The sequence below is a fragment of the Homalodisca vitripennis genome, chromosome X (genome assembly GCF_021130785.1).
Source record: "Homalodisca vitripennis isolate AUS2020 chromosome X, UT_GWSS_2.1, whole genome shotgun sequence".
NCBI lineage: Eukaryota > Metazoa > Arthropoda > Insecta > Hemiptera > Cicadellidae > Homalodisca > Homalodisca vitripennis.
The window spans coordinates 134,863,558-134,885,534 of record NC_060215.1 but is presented as its reverse complement, the minus strand read 5'-3'; positions in this window follow the sequence as shown (position 1 = coordinate 134,885,534).

Sequence of the window (21,977 nt, the reverse complement as noted above, 5' to 3'; positions counted from 1 at the left end):
TGTTTGCGGGCTTAAGAACCTCCCTCTTTAGATCCGCCACTGAAACGGAGCCAAAGTTCCACACAAACGCTCTCATTCATGCTGTCGCTACAATTGACATTACGCGAGATTTAACACCAGCAAGCATTTTTACTTCTGCCTTACATAAATACTCACATTAATGCTGTACCTTGTGTCAAATTAAACAATTTTTTTATACTAATATTGTATTTCGCCATTTTATTTTACTATTATCCTACATAAATGCCCTTATTTAATGTTACCACAACCAAAAATTACTCCAGGTAAAACGCTTATAATAGGCCTACTTTATACAAAAGCATGCAAAGTCTATGCAATACAAATTATACCACTATACATAATCTAATCCAAAAAATGCCCTTAATATGCACTACAATATTTTTATTACATACTTAACACAAGTAACAAACACAGAGTAATAATACATTATCGTTAAAAGTTGCTACTCGTTCTTGTAACTTATAACGAACTGAAAAACTTCATACACATTAGTATTTTTACAAACTTAGTTAACTTAGTAACTTTGCAAAAGTCGCAAACACAGAGTAATATTACAAATGTGCTGCCAGTTTTTTTTAAACTTGTTACTAGCTGTGAAACCCTTCATATAAACCAGTAATGTTATATTTCCTAGTTTCATGTTATAAACGAGTTATAAATACGGAAATTCAATTCAATATGTTTTAAGTGTGCTGTAAGTGTTTTTAAAACAATATTATTGTTTTTAAACACTTGATAAATAACGGTAGTTTTATATTATATAACACCTATATTTTCATTTTATAACACTTAAAAAAATTACTTATTTTTATACATCCTACACGGGTTATGCAAAATACGAGTAAACTACTCACTATAACTTAGTGTTCCTTTCAGTTTTTTAACTTCTTACCACTTTTTTATTACAGTATGTTATAGAATGTGTCTATGATTTGAAAATGCATATTTATTTCAATTATTTGCCGCCATTATATGTTACAAAAGTAGTAAGCCAACATTTGCGGATTGGAATCTATTTACTTTGTAGGTGTAAAATAATCTCAAAGCATAAAGTTAAGCAAGCACAGTGATAAAAATAAAAAATATAGCGATAAATCACCCAAGTATAAATAGCATTATAAAAATGTGTACGTCAAAACTAACAAGCATATATCTTTATATCCAATAAGCCCTACATGAGGACACAACCTAATATACACTATACAGGTGAACTGTAACACACATGTTACACGCATCGCAGAGAGGAGACTGCGGAAAATCAGTAGGAGCACTTTCTGTAACACATCAACAAACGAAAAATAACAATGGCAATGAATTGAGTTGCGTAAAAATAAGTTGTTAACGTGGACAGAAGAATATTCTGTGTCTTATTAAATACAACGAAATTTAGATTGTTTTCAAGGTGTTAAATCTAAAGTTTTTTTAATGCTTTAACGTAGGCAAGACTAAATCACGATCACGGGAAGTTTATGTGTGGGATCAGACTGAACTCCAGCCCTGCACTTGTTATTAGATGATTATACTTCTATTGCGCGATACATAATTGTCTATTCAATATAGAGCTTGAAATGATTTCAATAATATATATGTATATGTGTGTGTATAATTTCAATAGACATTGAACCATAAAAAGTACTTGCTCCACCGGGACTCGAACACAGATCTCTCACTTGCCGGGTGAATGTGCTACCATTACACCACAGAGCCCTTACTTCTTACGATTCAATTATTTTGTATTTGGCCGTATCTGTTACATACGTGTTTTAAATAACTAAATGAACTAAACGATTGTATATATATATATATATATATATATATATATATATATATATATATATATATATATATATATATATATATATATATATATATATCGCTCCAAACTCAAAAGCGGAGAAATATATCAATGATCTGCATGAAAATATCTGGGTCCTGATCAACCAGATCACATATTCTGACTAAGCAAAATCTGATTAAAAATATCATCTCTTTGTTTCTTTTTAAAAATCAATTAAAAGAGAATACTGAATGTAAGGATACAAACATTACACTAAAACATTGAAACTGCATTGCATAATTGGTAATGGTATATGATTTTATTAATCATTTGTATTCTTCTATTATTTAATGTATATTTAGTTCTTACTCAGCTTGACTTTCATTCAAATATTGTATTTTTATATGCCAAGTAATAATAATGTACTACTCACTTTTGTCATACATGTAATACATGTCTACGACAGTAAAAAGATTAAAACTGAAATTGAAATAGAAATATATTAATTAATCATTTATCATTATTTTAGCTACAGATTTATTTTTCATAATACTATGACTAGCTACTGATACAAACTGGCTAAAAATTAAAAAAAAATATAAATGAATTTATATGAAATTGTATAGTAACAAGAACTATCCATATGTAATAAAAAGTGAAAAATGTATAATAGCTGTTTGCTAGTACATAGTGCAAGTGCTGTTTGATAATAATTCATTTTAAATAATATATTCAAGCCTTTTACCAAAATTTTAAATGAGGAGTGGATATATGTTGCAATAGGTAAGATTAAAATATAGAGTTAACAAACCGTTTTTACTTAATTTAAAACACTTTTAAATCGTGCTCATAATTTACCAAACTCTTGAATGTGTCTACGCCTCTCCTCGCTCAGCCTGTACTCAAAATTAATTTCCCAATACTCGCTGAGTTTTATAATAAACACTCTTTTCAGGATAAGGATTGCACTATATCCAGGCCTCTGTCTGCATTCACACTCGGACCTCAAAAGAAGCATATATTTTAGCTCAGATCTAATGACCTTCAACGTACCATTCTGTCTAAATAAACAGTGCATATGTAGAATTATATGGTAATTTATTATGAGTAAAATAGGCTTATATGATAGTTAATTCAAATAATATTTTTGTATTATTGGTCACTTTTATACATTATTAATCAAGCCTTAACGTCTTATTCAGTTGTCTCTTTTAAATATTTAATGTGTCTTTAACAAAGAATTTATTCAAAACTGTTATCTAAGTTGCTAATTAAACTTTACATAATGCACTTGTTGCATTCAATGGAGAAATTCATGTATACCATATATCTGGTACAGGCTATAAACATCAATTAAACATATTTTAGCTTTTTATGATTTACGGAACAGTTTACAAATTTAAACTGACGGAGGAAGGAGTAAATAAACTAGACTGATTGGATCATACATAGTTTTTAGAGTCTTATTCAAAATAGAAACTCTGGCACTATAGATAAGAACCATTTGGCTTAACTTTAAATCTTATTTTTAAAGAAAACATTTAAAAAATTACACTCTAGTTTAGATCTGACAACAAAATACACAGTGAAATATTATGGATGAAGAATACTTTGTTGCAATGATTCAGTGTGACCTGGAATTTGTGAAACCTCCGGCTATATTTTTAGCTGCGATATAGATCAGAGTGATGTAAGAGAGTCGGTGGATAAGCGGTCTGTGGCCTTGGACTTTAATCTGAGTTAGAATAAATATGTTCAAATTCTGTCTATGATCATCGCACTTTTTGTCATACCATCGGTATTGTAATGTATCCACTCTCCCATCTACTCTGTTTGATAAAGACATCACTCAGGACAGTGACCTATTAGTATGGGCAAAATAGCTGTTAAAAGCTACGAGCCTACATGATCAAGTAGCCTGTGCTTAAGAATCTGATGTAAGTATAAATGAAGTATATTTAATACTTCCACATCATGTAGTGAATGACTCTTTCTTCGTCCACTCAACAACAACCAAGGAAATCATAATAATAATAAATTGCTTAAAAAATAAATTCCTCTACCCATGATAACTTTAACTCTATAATAGTTGAAAATATATAAGAATATACATCACAAGTCAATAAATCCTATTTGCTATGGATGTGTTCCTTGATGACTTAAAACGAATTATATTTGTACTTATATGAAAGAAGGTAAAAATAAGCAATTTAAGACCTGTTTGTCTATTTTCAGTATTTAGCAAAATATTTGAAAGATGCAATAAATCTCTACTGTTAAATTATCTCAACAAAAATTGCTGTCATAATTAATAAGAAATAGAATTTTTTTGTTTGAGAAGGGGCAAATTTTAAACCAATTGATATTATTTAAGTTAGTTTACGTGGATGAAGACAAATTTGTTGTTGAATGAACACATCTCTAACTTAATTATATTCGTTACCATAGGGATCTGAATACAATATTTATTTGAGAAAAGAGACACACCGTGGATATGTGGTTAAAATAAACTCGGCTGCGCATGCGTGAGAAACAGCTGACTGCACTGTTTATCCTAACCTCTGGTTATGTCTGATTCTGGCTGTTTACTCAGATTGGTTATGTTTCGAGTGCGTAGCTTACTTTGACATTATTGCATTCGTTTCTTTATATTAGTAGAGAAATAATGGATATCTCAAACATTTCTGATAGTGATGAAGAATCAGATATCCCTTTAAGCAAGAAAGGAAAGTGAGGAATTCACAAAGATGATCAGTATCAACGGAATGTAATAAAGAAGGCTTGGTTACGTGGAGAGGCCAATAGAAGATACAAAGGAACTGACATTCCTGGAAATTGCCAAAGAACAGGTGCGTGTAAGCTTATCTTATTTTATTTCTTATTTTCATCTTTCTAGAAAATCAATAGTTTATTACACTTACGCTTAGTTAGTTGTTTATATATTAAATTGTAAATAAAGACGTCAAAGTTTGTTTTTATGAAAATTATTCTTCATCGTCTAGAAACTAGCATTGGGCTAGGTCTGTTCCATTTATTATAAAAGTGTTTGATTTTTAATAAGTGGATATGTTCACGCAGTTTTATATAATTGAGAGCAAAAACCAGCAAGACACACTCCTTCAATGGCTAATGGAAATATAAAGTTAAAATGTATCGACCAAAACCAGGTATTAGTGCTGAAAATGGAAAAGGTAAGAGGGATTCATATTCTTATTAAGTGTGATATAAAAGGCAAAACATTGCCGTTTATAAAAAACTCCATCATAAACTTGATCTATGTCACCAGTAAACGACTCTAATCTATGAAGTATTGGATATTCTTAAATATCACAATTCGCACTGTGTTAATATTATGAAAACTGCAACTGTCAAGTAATAGAAAAAGTCCGTACTTTTAAATATATGGGATTACTTTTTGATATAAAATGTTCTTTAGTCGAATACATTTCAGCATTGCACAAGAAACTAAAATACGACATTAGGATGGTTTAATACATATGATATATTATACCTATACAATACAAATATGTGATTGGGCATTGCTCGTAATATATACACTGCACTTATTCAGTCCAGAATATAGTATGGCTTGATATGTTGGGAAAATGCTTACTAATATCTAGTAAAATAATACTAGTTGTACATAAACATTATATTTGTATTATTTTGAACAAAAAAGTCAGTTTTAGACAATTTTTTAAATAAACTGGACTAAAATCCTTTTATCAGTTGCTAAATTAAATTACATTGTTTCTTAACTAAGAACTTTTTGTCATACCCTAAGTAATTGGCTTTTCAGAATAATAGTATTGAAGTTTTAAACTCAGTATCAACCTAGACCTGTGTTAAACCATTAAACTGAGATATTATTGCTTTTTAGTTAAATACGTACTGAAAAATAAAAAAAATAATATACTTAGTACATTTTATGATCTGTCACAACTGAGTAGGATTAACCTGTCTAAAATATTATATTAATAAATAAAATCAGACTGTTAATTAGTGAAAATTTATTTACTACTACATTTCAAAACAAACCCATTGTAGGATTATTCATACATGTCACAAGATATATATAAATAATAACTTTACTATTTTAATTTCCTCACTAGATTTTATGTTAATAACTCGACATGTCCTATAATCGTAAATCGCATAAAGCTATCAATCACAATTTATCACGAAATTAAGAAAGGGAGGTGTCGGAAGGAAAGTTTATTTTGTCTATAGTATATGATTTACGTGATAGTGATCCAGAAAAGGAAGGTACCATATGACGAATGTCAGTAAAATCTCACGTTAACTTACAAGAACGTATGTTCTTCACCAGAACTAAACTACCAATAGTTAGAGGCGTAAGAAAAAGACCTAGCATATACTTGCGCAATAGTCAGATCTCAAACTAATATAAAGTGGAAAAATTCCTAGCGAGCAAGGTTTCCTGAGAGAGCAGTTGAAGGAGGGGCGGGAATAGAATAGGGTGGCGAGAGAGTTTACTTGACTTTCTTTCCTACCCCCTAACCTCTTACTAATCCGTCTTTCTCTTAATTCATAACTTCTCCCCACGCTATAAACCTATCTTCGGCTCACTTGCTTAGAATTAATTAAAGTACTAGTCAGGTCAACTATTATTTGTTTAACTGTTCTGTCTGTTCCAAAAACATTGGTGGGTAACTAAATGATGTACGTTTTAAAAACATTTTTAATTGCTAATTGGTGTTAAATTTCTTTTATCAACTGCTGGATCGTATTTAGAAGTAAAGGAGGGGGAGTAATGTAGCGTTTTAAAGCTACAATGATTTATTTTTTTAAATTAATACTTAAATTAAATGAAAATTTTGGGATCGAAATATTGGGATTCAATTTTAGATTAGATTGTGAAAATTCAGGGTAAAAACAAACATGTAATCCTTTGGCAAGTTAGTACTGGTAGTTTTAAATTGTTAGGAAGGCAGGTTGACTGCCTTGAATTGATTAGAACTTGTCTTGTTGCGAGTATTGTTCTCCTGGTTTGATACAGCTGGACCAATGAGAGAGCATCACGGATGTCCTGCAAAGTTGGTTGGAAAGGGAAGTATTTAAGCGCCCGCTCATAATTTTCGCCCTTCTTTTGGTTTTTTTCATGAGTAAAGTTAATTGCTGTGCGCCGTATTTCTTAAATTTTTCCGCGAGTGATTTTGAGGTAAGCACCAAATTTACTGTACGTTTTATTGAAATTGACATCCTAATCTGATTTTAAATTAATTCTGTTGTTTTTTTTATAGGAAAAAATTAAATTCAAAGAAACTACAGAGCATTCTGAATAACTTATTCTCGAAGAAAAATAGAGCATAATAGAATCATACAAGTTACATTTGGTTCATGCTTGCCAGAGAAGTGAATTAAAATTGAACTTTGTTAATAACTTTAATTGTGATTTGGAAAAGTACTAATTTATTAATATTTAACTGGAACTGTTTTATTGTGAATTATTAATTGAAAATTAATTGAACTTTAATAATTGTTAGAGAGAGAGTTGTAATCTGAACTGCAGAGACTTGAAAGTTATGGTTCAAATAGTGTAAAGAGAAGTTTAAATTTTTATTTTGAATTTTGAGTGAACTTAAAAGTAAACATTTTTATTTTAGTTATTTCCAAGTGGTGTTTCATTTTTATTTTAAAACTTTATTATTTTATTTTAGAAGAAAGCTCTGATTTTGATTTTGAAATATTTGATTAATATTTTTATTTCTTGCCAAAGAAATTTTTAAATTTACTAAACGGTTTGTCAATTCTTTGTGGAAAATAGAGTGATAAAAAATTCTGAAACGTTGAACTTATTATTTTCCAGTTAAAAATAAATCCATTGTTTTTATTTAGAAATGTGATTTTTATTATGTGTATATTTTACAAACCAGATAATATTTAATAGTAAAAAAATTTAGTAATACATTGTACTTAATATTCACTAGGATCTTTACTAATCAAAAAATATTTTATATCGTCTTGGATGTATTATTGATGATTTAAATATTAATACTCTGGAATATTAATATCAACAATCCAAGTCGTTTTATATATATACATATATATATATATATATATATATATATATATATATATATATATATATATATATATATATATATACATATATATATGTATATATATATATATATATATACATATATATATGTATATATATATAAGTAGATAGTAATATGGGGTTCCTGGCGCACTTTCGGAGCCGACCGAAAAGCAATGTAAAATACTGTTCAATGTACCATAAAGGAAGCTGAGAAATAACACAGCAAATCTCAATGAAAAATTAACCGAATCTACAGTCGTTCGTCTCCAAAAGCGATCGGTACATTACTATCTACTCTGTGGAATGAAAAATTAACCAAATCTACAGCTGTTTGCTTCTACTTTCTTAAGCTGTGCTTTGTAAAATGTTGTCAAATCTGCTACGAATAAAGGATTTATCTTAATAAAATTTAATCAATTTAAAACATTTTTACTAAAAACATACTTTAATAAAAAACTTTTCTACTAAATAGTCACCAAACAACATGAACTCACCAAAGTCTCTACAATTTCTAGCATTAAAACAGTGCAACAAACATGAATTCAGTGAATTGCCGGTTTATTCTCAACAACAGTTGATACCGTCTTTAAATGAAACAGAATTAAAAGAACTTGTAGAGTCTTTTGCAGAAAGAACGAAAACTGCACACGTGTACACACAAAAAACGAAAAAAATAAGGGATTATATATTTAATATAATTACGAAAGATATTGAAAAGAAAGTAAAAAATAAACAAACAGAGAGTTTTCATCGTTTTTTTATGACATTTTTCCCATATTATACGTCCTTTCAAGATAATCAAGACTTAATTGATGAATTTCTTAGGAATTTTTGTGAGTATCAAGATTTATCAACACAATTCATTAAAGAGCATTATAGAATTTTTCTTATAGAATATAGCCACATTTTGTGTGAAACAAAAGGTATTACTGTAGATAATATTCCATGTGATTCCTATGAAGAAAGACACCAACTATGGTTATCAAAACAGTACTATGACGTGGGGAGGGACTGCAAGTTTTAGAGCACAACTGAAAAGACTTTATTCTACAAAGTTAATTGTTATAATTTCTTTATCTTTTATAGTCTTCTTTCCAGTAACAATCAAGTGTAATTTTTCATTTTTGTTTAATTCTTTAATCTTTTTTTCATCCAAAACAGTCAAAAATCTGTTCGGCAAGTGTACTTTACAATCTTCCAACTCGGCAATTATTGTAAACCCGAATTTATCTTTTATTTTCTCCAAATTCAAAATTTTTGTATTTCTTATTTTCTTCCAATTCATTTAACTTCTTATACTCTTTGAATTTACATTCTCCAATATCATTTAACTCCTTCAAGAACTCCATTTAAATAGAAAAAATTTAAAGACGGAAAAAATGAAATTTGCTAACAATCACTCGAGAAGTCGGGGAGAATGTGAGTAAAACCGCATTCTTTTCAAGAGGTTCTTCGTTTAATTTCTCCAAATGTACTATAAAATCATCGAGGATTTCTGCTTCAAAATCATAAACAAATTCAACATCCAGATAATGAAAAAATACAGGTAATATCTTTTCATAATAAACGTGTGTATCGATACCTACAAACCTAATGTATTCTTTGAAAAGGAAAATAATTTTGTCAATGGTTCCAAGAGATAAGTAAAAATTTTTATTCTGTTTTCTAAATTCTGTAACAAATTTTGTTTGCTTCTTGTCTCCATATTGCAATTTTGTAAGCAGGTTATTCAAATGTGTTAATTTATTTCGAAATTTCTTAGGTTTAGGTCTTTCTAACAAAATTAAATTACAACCTCTACAAACTAAATATCTTTTATCGATAATTTCTCCTCTATTAGAACACTTGTAACAGTTGGCATTATACTCTTCCATTTAAACAAAAAGATTTTTTTATAAATGGAGATTATGGAACTAAGTCTGCCGAGATATAAATTTTTCAGCGCAAATGTTTGTGTTTACATTTCTACAACAGAGATAAATAGAAATAATTTCATTCTATTGTACAACTATTTAGGATATTATGTGTACGATTATAAAGATTATTACGGGAGAAATCGGGATTTTTCAGTGGCGAAAGAGTATATTTTTGAAGTTTTAGAAGGAATGAAAGAGAATAATATGAACATCATCAATTATTGTTAAAGACATACAAAATGAGTGTTGTTAGTGTGCGTGTTTTTGCGATATCTACTTAACTTCTAAGAAATTGGGAATGGGAGAAGAAGAAAGGTATCATATATTTTATTTCAATCAACTGTAGATTTGTGACGTCTGCTGTGAGCGTTTGTACCACTAACGCTTGACCTCGAATCTCATTTTATTGAAACATGTGAGAGGCGTTTGTGTCACTAACGCTTGACCTTGCTTTGCACACGCCGTGTGTGGTACAAGGACAGTAGTGACACCAAACAATGACCTTGCTTTTCTCACGCCGTGTGAGACAATGAAATCACTGTAAAAACACTTAATTCTGTATTACAAATGAACACTTTACATCACTATTTTCACACAATGTTTTATCACAGTTTAGAATGTCTACACAAATTCACAATCTTCTTGTAACGTCTTTCTTCGAGTCCCAAATATAAAAGTAACTTATAAAATATAATAACACTATGAATGGCAACGCCCAGTGGAACACTTCACTTCACTTTTAACAAGAAACACAGAACATCACACAATCTTCTTACTTCATATAAAGTCTATATCTTCTTTCTTCAACTTGCAAATACATTAGAATCTTCTAATTGATGATATATCTTGTTAAATTTCGTTAAAATAGAGGAGGATCAAGCATGACTGACTATACGTGGCCAACGCCCATGATGAAAATTTTTTCCGTGCGATAAACGATTATGAATATCGAAGTTTTATCGATAGTAAAAAATCGATGGTTACAATCGATATTAGAACTGTTATAGTTTCCAATGTATATTAAATAAGTGAATATCAATATTTATTTCAAACCTTGTTGTTAAAAAACCACTCAACCGATTTTAATGAAATTTGGTACACATATAGTAAATACTTAACTCTTTCGACTTAACTTATCCATAAGGGTAAAATCATCCCCTATTTCTTAATATTCAAAGAAAAGTAAAAAATTTTATCGGAAAAATCTGAAACTTCAAAAACAAGCGAGTTCAACTTAAAATTTCATGAAAATAACAAAATTTTCAAAATCTACCCCAATCATCCCTTATCTTTAAACTCTTATATCTCGAGAACTATTGGAGCTTTTTTGATGAAATTTGGTATATAGGATCAGTAAATATTAAAGTATTTTTTTTAAATCACCACTTCCGGTCCATGACCTTGAAATAGTTTTTTTTCCTAATATCATCCCTATTTTTCAAAATTTTTTAATGCAATTTAAAATGTATACTTTTATCAATGTCTTTAACAATTCTGTAAAGTTTTAAAACTATCCGACGAATAACGCGATTTTTACTGAATTTCTCTAATATCGTTCTTAATCACATCATAGGCTAAAAATTTCTCAGAAACCACAACCACATAACATGTCGAGTTTGTAACAGCTTTTTGAAAATCCATATTGATAATTATATCGTTCTTTGAACCAGAAATATTTGTCAAACTCTTTGTTGTATCAATGACATAAATAGGTCTATTCGCTAAAAATTCTTTAGGATTGTAATACATTTCCTTATTATTACAGTAAACTTTCTTAAAATCTTGATACATCTGATACATGATTCTGAAAAGACCTCCTGAAATGTTTAAATTTTGTAATTCATCTGGATAATAAGAACCGTTCAATTTTACTCTGATATTTTTTACATTCAAACTATCAAACTTTGAAGGATTTTTTTCTTGATTATTCTGTCTATCTGTTTTGAAAACCTATAATAATGAACTTGGGATTGAAGGTATTTCTATAAATGTTTGTAATATCGAACGAATAAGTTGTTCCGGAAATACCTTTTTGTTCAATACATTGCCAATCTAGAAAATTAAACATAATGTTTTGACTTTTTGTAATTTCATCAATTAATCTAATTTTACTCGTGGTTTTATAATCAATCATTGGAACTCTAATAAAAAAATCTGTAACTGTTATTTTTCCATCAACAGGCATAACATTTCCAGTTGCAGTCTTCAGAATCGCATCATCGTCTTCTGCTCTTATAAAACTTAGATAAAATCCTCCTTTATAGATCGGAATAGTAACATTTTCAAAAAATCCTAATCCAAAATGAGATAAATTTCCAGCTGCTTCAAAAACACCAAATTTAAAATCTGATTCAAAGCCATTAGAAGTTTGAGAAATAACATCACTTTTTGAATACGAAATAGTTCCTTTAATAGTGCTTAATTGACCACAGTTTTCGACTTCTTCTATCAATTTATTGTGTTTTCTTACTTCAATCTTAGAAAATAAAAACGGTATAAAATTATCGATTAATCTAACATTATCAGTTCCAAGATATGCTTGACCATCTTGTTTTGTTAAAGTTCCAGAAATATAAAACTGGAAGTTAGACGAGCAAAAGTTATCTCCAAAATCAATATTAAACTCAGTTCTTTTATTCGGTTCATTCAAATGTTGTTTTACTAATTGGATAGAAATTTTTAAACTCCGCCCTTTCAATATCACTAGCATATTTTCTGTAGTCCGCCATTTAATAAGAGAAAATTTAGAAATTTTAAACATCGTGTATCATTTTTTCATCGATCTAATGTACGTTTTTATAAGAAAAGATATAAATTTTAGTAAAATAATTAAAAAGATTAGAGTCATTTTTTAATGATCTACTTCGTCATATTCAGGATTCTCTTCCTTAAATTTTGCGATCTCGGTCACATATTTCAATAAAATTTGCACAGAATAGTAACCGCTATCTATAATATTGTTCCAATCAACTGTATCTTTATTTTCATCCAAAAACTTTATACTCAAGTGTTGATAGAGACAAAGAACAGACATATGATCTTTTAATTGATAATGTATATTTTCTTGAATGAACTCTGATGATAAAGTTTGATATTTAGCAATGTTATACCAATTCAATTTGTTTACGTATAATCTCATCATATCTTCGGATAATTCATATTTTTGAGAAATGTCATCCCAATGTTCTTTTTTCAAATCTCTTTCGTGTTGCATGATAAAAAGATCGAAAGCACTGTAATGTCCCGCCATCTCTATTTATTAGGAAAAAATTTCAAAATCAAGTTTTTATAAATTGGCTCTTTTTAGCGTTACATTCAGCACATTTTCCAGATATTCTCTTAACTCCGTTAATGTTTGCATAGTATTTTCTATCATTTGTTGCAGTTTTTTTCTTTACATCTCACACAATATATGAGCGCCATTTATATAAGGAAAATTAGTCATCATAGCCGCCTACTCCATTAAATCTGTTGTCGATGTTTTCAAAAGTTTTATCGACATCTTCTTTAAATTTATTAAAGTTTTCTTCTAGTTTATTTACTTTATCGAGATATAAATCGTTGTATTCAACGAGTTTATGATCAATATTCTCAAAAGTTTTTGTGGCATCTACACTAAACTTATCAAAAGACTGCTTATTTTTTATAACTTTTTCATTAATTTCGCCAAAGTTTTCTTCTAGTTTAATTAATTTATCATGAAGTAAAGATTGATTAGTAACTACTCTTTTAAAAACTTCACCATTTTTTCTATCGGTTTCATTAAAACCCTCTTGAAATTTAGCGAAATGTTCCAAAAAGTTTGTTATTTTTCCACACAGATCGCCTTTATATAGATTGAAATTTTCCTCAAAATTTGTAAATTTTTCATCACAATTTTCTATAGATCTTTTACTTCTCGCTTCAAGTTTTTCATAGAATTCATTTATAGAATCTCTAACACGTTGCTTTTCATTCTCGTAATTTTTTTCTAGTTCATTAAACATTTTAATATGATCTTCTAATTGAATCATTACAACAACATCAAATGGAATAATTCCTTTACTAACACTGCTAATTCTTTTTCCTTTAAAATCTAAGGCATTTTTAACATTCGGATCATGTAAATCAACAATATCGATGTTTTCTGATAATTTTAGAGGTTTTAAATTTGTTCTTTAACAACAACATCATGTTTGTCAATACCAGGTCGAACACCGACAATTCTTTTTTTATTAGCTAAACTAACATAATTCTTTTCAACTTTGATCGCTTCAGTAATTTCATCAGCTTTTTCGATGTGAGACATTAAATTGGTAAATAATTTTTTTTACACCATCATCAACTTCTTTTTCCAATGTTTTTATTTTATCAGCAACTTCATTTGAACTCATGAAATTTGCAAGTTTGTTATCATATTCTGCTTTAAAATCTTCAATCTCGACAGCAAACATATCTAAATCTGGAAGGTTTTGTAATAAACTTTCTAATTTGTTATCAAACTCATTCCTCAAACTATCAAAATTCAAACTATTATCTTCATTTTGAATACTTTCGATTTGTGTTCCAAACACGTCAAAAAATATTTCGTGAATCCATATTTATTAAGCAATAATTTGTTGACAACTTCTTTAAAATCTTTACCTTCAGCCAGTTCATTCAAAACAAAAACACATAAATGACCACAAATTGGGGGATCTTTATAGTCTTGAATCTGAGAATCATTGTAGTAGACGCTTGATTTTTTCAAATATTTAATCAATTCTATAGGTGGTTTGTCCTCAATTCTTCCATACGAATCAAAATAACATGTATTCTTATCATTTTTTATAATAACAAACCCAATGCGTTCCACTTCCCATAACCGAGTCTAAATTCACAATTCCACATTCAAATTTCTTAACTTTTTCAGGTAATGTATCTCTCATGAAGATTCCTCTAAAATGTTTAATGTTTTTGCAGATTCCTTCCAATTCTCCGAATGTTAAAGGTTCAAATTTTTTTTCCGATGTTTGATTTCACGTAATTCAAAGTTTTTTCATCTAATCCAGATCCTGTAACATCTTCCAACTCTTTATCTAACCAATTTAAAATGTTTCGAACAATAGGAATCACATCTTTTTTAACGATTGGAGCAGCTTTACGAACATAAGGAACAACATTTTTAACAACTGGAATATTTTCTCCAAAATCTAATAAATCTTTCAAAAGTCCACCATTTTTGAGTTCTTTCAACTGATTATAAGACAATTCTATTCTGGTTCCTTTATTGTTTTTCTTATGTTTTTCGAGTTTATTGTATTGTCTATTTGTTAAAAATATCTTATCTTCGCCATTTTTTAGTTGATCTATTTTAAATTGAATACTAACGGGTATTTTTCTTCTTAAAAGCGGATTTTATTTTTTCTTTCTGATTTTTGCTGAAATTTACATTCACCTCCATTTATATAGTTAAAATTTCAAGTTCTCTTCGATTCCCATTCCTAGTTTTCTCTTCAAAAACATTGCTCCAGCTGTTGGAAGCGCAACAAATCTTTCACCTAAACTAGCATCTTTTGATAAAAATCTATCCATTGCCTTATCTTGCAAAACTTTATCTGCGATATGTCTGGAATTTGTGTCTCTATGTTTTGCATAAAAAAATATCGTGTTCCATAGCAGCTTGATCTAATTTATTTATACCAGGATTTCCTCTTTTTAGTCTTTTTTCGAGTTTTGTGCCAGGCCCCAGATACTGATAAGTTGGTACGTGTAATTCAAAAGGTAAATTGTTGATAAAATCATTCAAAAGTCCACTACCTTCAATCATAGATGAACTTATTGCCGGCAAAACTCGTTTTAAATATTTAATTCCATCAGGTTTTTCAATCATTTCATCAAGTTTGTTCGAAATAAAATCTTTAATCGCTTTCTTTTCGTTCAAAAAATTGTTGTTTCCAGCCTTTTCTTGAGCATAAATATAATTAATAATTCCATCGAGTTTTGTCAAATCGTCGATATATCTGTACTCAATCTTATTATCATTGTATTTTCTCACACCTGATCCTTCGATTCGTTTTTCCCAAATTGGTTTAATCAAATTGAGATATTTTTTACCTTTACTTGACTTTGGTTTCTTAGTTGATGGATCATTATTTTTGTAAATTGAATCAGATTTCCATAAAATTTCAGTATACTTTTTCAAGTCTTCTTCAGAATATAAACCGTCTTTTGGAACATCAGTGCCTGTTAATAATCTCCATAAACCTTGAGTTCCTTCATATGTTTTTTCATTAATAATGATATCATTATGCTCAAAATTCACGGGCAAATTTCCAATCATAAAACTTTTCTTTTTTTTATCCCAATACAAACCAAATTTATCATACTTTGCTCTAGGAAGAAATTTTTTACCAATTTCACCAATTATTATATCCGTTGTTCCAGGACTTATTGGTTCAACTATGGTAGAGTCTTCAATGATTCGAGGTCTAAATGGTGTTGAAGATGGTAATTTTGGCAATTCAAACTCAGATTCTGGTATCGAAATACCAGCAAATTGTCGTACAACTGGAACCAAATTCATCAAATTTTGATTATCGCTTAAAACATTTTCAATTTTGCCCTCAACATTTTTTATTGCAGAAGTTACAGGTTGATTAATTTTTTGAATAAGTTCTTGTTCTTCTTCATCCATTCGAATCTGTTCTTTAAATTCTTTGATTAATTTCTTTTCGATTTGATCAAGTTTTTTTGCTTCTTCTGAAGTTACGTTCGCCATTTATTTAGGAAAATTTTGAAACGTAAACGTGGAACGTGGAAACGTGAAACGTAAAACGTGAACGTGGAACGTGAAACACGAACGTGAAACACGAACGTGAAACGTAAACACGAACGTGAAAACATGAACGTGAACGTGGAACGTGAACGTGGAACGTAAAAACGAGAACACGAAACGTAAACGTGAACGTAAAAACATGAAAACAACTAGATTATCACACGTTTATATTGGAAAATTTATTCAAATATTTACCATTTTTAGGCTTCAAAGTTAGATTAATAGTTAAAAATCCATAGTCTTCCTTCCAAATTTTATCACATAATTCATTAAAGTGGTTAAAACTCATATCAGATCCCACATAATTGTTGTAAATCTTTCTCGAATAGTGATCATCTTGCTTAAAAATACACAACATATTCAGGTTATTTCTTATAACTTGTTTATCAACTTTTGAAAAGCATTGGGAAAGATAGATACAAGATATGTTTTTTGTGACGGGACATTACGAAATATTCCTTAATAACATCTTGATTTTCTAAAATACAATCATCAAAAACGATTAAAGAATTTGGTTTACATTCGCTTAACGGAACTATGTCCTCAGAAGCATTATAAAAATGTGATATTTTTTTGTTTAAGTTTTTCTCAATATTTTCAAATCTTTCTTGTAATTTTTTATAGGCGTCTTGTTCTAAAGATTTACTAAAAACATACAAATTGGAATAAGGAATCAACCTATTGTAGATAAAATTCAATAATAAAGTTGTTTTTCCACATCCACTTGAACCAACAATTAACAATCTGATTGGTTGATCTTTCTTATTTTCTTCAAACGTTTGAAGTTTTATCTGATCTTTTTGCTTTAAAAATTTCTCCATTTAAATAGAAGATTTTCATCTTGAAGCAACGCTTGCGAAAATGAAGCTGTTCAAGTTGACTTCAGAAAGCTCTAAATTAGTTTTAAACTTGGAACATCCTATACACTTAGAGGAAGAATCAAATTATTTTATCGGTTTTAAGCGGTTTTTATTCTGACAATTTTGTAATAAATATTAGTGAAAGTTCTCCTTATTGCATAGGATTTAGTGAGAAGAACGTAACAAAATATTATGGTTTAAACAAAGGATATTATACTTTCGATCAAATAAAAAATTCCCTTAAAAATTATCAGAAAACATTCAAACAATCAGATAAATCTTTAAACTTTGACGAAAACAAGTTTTAAATGCAAAAAAATTATCTTTATAATAAAATTCAAATAAAATCACCAGTAAGAATAATGTTTTCAGCAATTATTGTAGATTTGTTAGGGTTTGTTCAAGAAACTATTGAGCCAAATCAGGTATATTTAGGAAATAAAACGCCAAAATTTAGACCGTTCGATGTAATTGAAGTACATTGTAATCTCGTTGAACCTAGTTTTGAAAATCATACCGAACATCTTCACAAAGAATCAGAAATTTTGTACACTTTTTTCCCAAATGTTGCTTATGGATCAAAAATCAGTGAAAAACCAAATGAAATCGATTATATTCCAATTAGAAAAAATATTAAAAGAATTCAAAAAATCGTTCTGACTATTCAAGACTCTGAAGGAAATCTATTAAATAATGAGAGTAAAACAACAATATATTTAAGATTGTCGAAAGAATGATGAATCAAGGGGAGCGATTGAATAGCTTACCTTCAAATTTTCAAGAAAACAACTTTAAATATATAAATTACAAGAGTCTATGCCATAGACCCTTTCAAAATCTGCATCCTGACACTGTTTTTTATCAATGAATCTGGGCTTTATTCTCAAAATAAAAATTACTAGTTAAATTTTTTTTTCTATCTAAATGGAGTCAGTTGTGAATCTACTCAAATTCAATAATAAAGAAATTTTAACATTTGTTGACGAAAATAATGAATTTTGGTTTAAAAGCAAAAGATATTGCAGAAATATTGGAATTTAAAAATACGATGAAAGCGATTAGAGATCACGTTAAAGACAAATATAAAAAAAGCTACGATAACATAGATTCAGAAGGGGGGAACGAATCGTTCTTACCTTCAAACTTTCAAAAAAACACTATTTTCATTATTGAACCTGGCATATATTCTTTAATACTGAAAGCAAAAACGAAGATAGCAGAAATGTTTCAAGATTGGGTTTTAGAAGAAGTTTTGCCAAGTATTCGTAAATTTGGTGAGTACAAACTTGAAAACAAGATTAAATATTTAGAGGACGAAGTTAAACACTTGCAAATTAAAGATGAAATAAAAACGGAAATAATCGCAAAACAAAGTGTAAAAATTGACTTAATGAAACCAGACCTTGTTTGTAAAGATTTTGCTAAGAAAAAAACACCATGTTTTTGTATTAATTAAGAAGAATCACATGTGGGAATATCCTTATTACGTTATCAGAGCTCAAAAGAGAGAAATACCGAAAAGATTGAAAGAACTTGAAATTGATTACCCAGAAATGGAAATTTTATTAAGACAAGGAGATCCAAATAGTATAAATCTCTACAACCAAATGAAAGAATCTTTGAATATTTTATACAACGGAAATCATTTTACTACAAATATGGCAGAATCTCGACTGATTTATAGAATATCTAAATTACACGATGAAAAATGTTTCTAAATTTTACTAAAAACTCTCGATTTATTATATTTTGTTTGTAAATGTTTAGCATAACTAGGTAACCATTGTAAAATCTTTTTTCATATTCACAAGGCATTTCGTTTTTTATAACTTTCGCTGAAAATTTTTTTAGCACAATCTTTGCAAAAAGCATCTTTTCTATCTTTACTATACTGCCAGTTATTAAATTCAGAAATATTTTTAATTTCTTTACAAAAGTAACAATTTTTCTCTTCTAAAGTTAATTTGTTCATTTTATCATATAATTCCTTACAATAACAGTCTTTTCTATTCTCTTCTTGACACTTTGTACATTTCTTTTGAGACTTCATTTATATAGAAAAAATTATTACACGATGAAAATGTTAAACTCTTAACTTATGATATTTGGTTTGTAAATGTTTTTTGATAATTATTTAACCATTTTATAGTTCTTCCACATTCACATTGAGTATCTTCATAATATAATCTATGGTGATTCTTCTTTACACAATCTTTACAATATGAGTCTTTCTTATCTCTACTATAGTGATCACTATTAAACTCTGAAATTTTTTTAGTTTCTTTACATTTAAGACATTCTTTCTCTTCCAAAGTTAATTTTTCTATTTTATCATACAGCTCTTTATGATACTTCCTATAACAATCTTTACAATTATAATTAATTCCATCTTTTCTATTCTTATCTTTATAAAATTCTTCAAAACCTTTTAATTCTTTACACATTGAACATTTCTTTTGAGACTCCATTTATATAGAAAAAATTATAGCTTTGACTTTCTCAATTCATATTCATAAAACTTTCCGGTTATTTCTTCATTATTTAAATCTTTTATACTATAAGTTACAGGATCTGTGTTATTAATTTGATAAATCACAAAGATTTCTCTTGACCAGTTGTTCTTATATTTGTTCGAAAATGTTTGTTTTTTACTAACAATTCTTACATGATCATTGACTTTAAATTTAGTTTTCGTGTGAATTTCAGGTGGAACATACTTGAAAACGGTCTCTAATAACTCCTTTTCTGCATCCTTATCTACGTCTTTCGGTTTCATTTTGATTGTGCTGTGAACTGTATCGTTATAATTGTTTACGATTTTTTGAAGAATATCGATCCATTTAAAGTTTTTATTAATCTCAAAAATTACTTTAATTCTCTCATTTTGAGTTATGTTATATCTCTCTACAATACTTGATTTCTCTTCGTTTTCAGTATGATAAATCTTAATGTTGTATTTCCTCAAAACATCGTTAAATTCTTTATTTTTAAACTCTAAACCCTTATCTGTATGAAGTAGGTTAGGAGGTTTGTGATTGATCCTTATGGCATCTTTTACTATATCTTCGAAAGCTTTTGAAATATCCTTGCCGTTTTTTCTTTTGATAGCTCTTGACCAAGCATATTTTGAGAAAGTATCAATAACATTTAACATATACTTAAATCCATCATTTTGATCTGAATAGTTAGACATTATAACTAAATCTGCTGCCCATAAATCGTCAATTCCTAATGTTATAATTTTTCTCTTTTTAAACTTTTTTCGTACTGGTGCATGAATTTCTCGAGCTTCAATCTCTATCTCATCTTTAGTCTTCAATTCTTGCTTAACAGGTTTTGGATTTGGATTCTTTATAAACTTACTCTTGTTTGTCTTACATTTTGAACATTTTGCAGCAATTCTATACAATCCATTTTGAGTTTGAACGATTTTTGAATCTATATTTTTCGTTTTCTTTTTACACTTGTGACAGTGAATTAAATCATCTTCCATTTACATATCAAAGTTTCCAAGTTTATTTAATTCGTCTAATATATCAGATTTTGCTTCATTTTTATAGCCATACGGTACTGTATCGATCTTATTTTCTAGGACAATTCTCTTATCATCTTTAGCGTTCAGTGCCAGCTTGTTTATGGTAACAGTGTACAACTCATGTTTATAACTTTTGATGACTGTCATCTCCCTAAATTCTTCTTTATCTTCGAACAAACATCTCTTCAAGTTTTCGATATTTATTGTTTTATTTACAACGCTTCTCTTAATCCCTTTGCATCTTACTGGATTTTTGTCTAGATATTTGTACGAGTACATTTTCGATCTCAATCCACAAAATTCTTCTAAAACTTCGCTATTTAACTCATCTTTGAATTTCCCTATTACCTTCTTATTTTTAGTAGTGAAACATTCGTGATCTTTTGGATAATCGCTCGTATCAAAGTCCTCTATATTTTCTTTAATAATTTTAAAAGGATCTCGTTTCAATTCTAGAAAATAACTGTCTGTATCCATGTAACAAAGATTCAAATCTGGATCAAACTTCTTTAATTTGTTGTAATAAAACTCGTACATTAGCAATTTTGAGAGGTCGAGAACTGAAAATCCTATGTAAATCGGTTTGTTAAATTTAACCTTTTGTTTGTACATGTGACTCGCTATACAGTTGTCGTCAAAGATGTTAAAGCATTTGAAATTTGTTTTCTTAGCTTGTTTCATTGAAAATTCTTCATTTCCAAGCTTAATATCACATCTGTTTCTCACATTTTCCATAGATTTTCCAAACACTGAGTTGTTCATCAGCTTATAAAAGTCCTTTTCAAAGTCGCTTGTAGCTTTGGTTCTCATGTTTGTGTTAAAAATCAATGTATTCTTTCATAAAAGGCTTCTGATCGAATGCAATAACTCTATTCACATGTTTCAAAATCATACCTTGTTCCAAATAGAACTTCAAATTTCTCGAATGAACAACGTATTCAGTTTTATCCAGTAGAGTTGTGCAAAGTTTGTTTTTAAAATGTTCTGGAGCAAGAGGTAAATCCT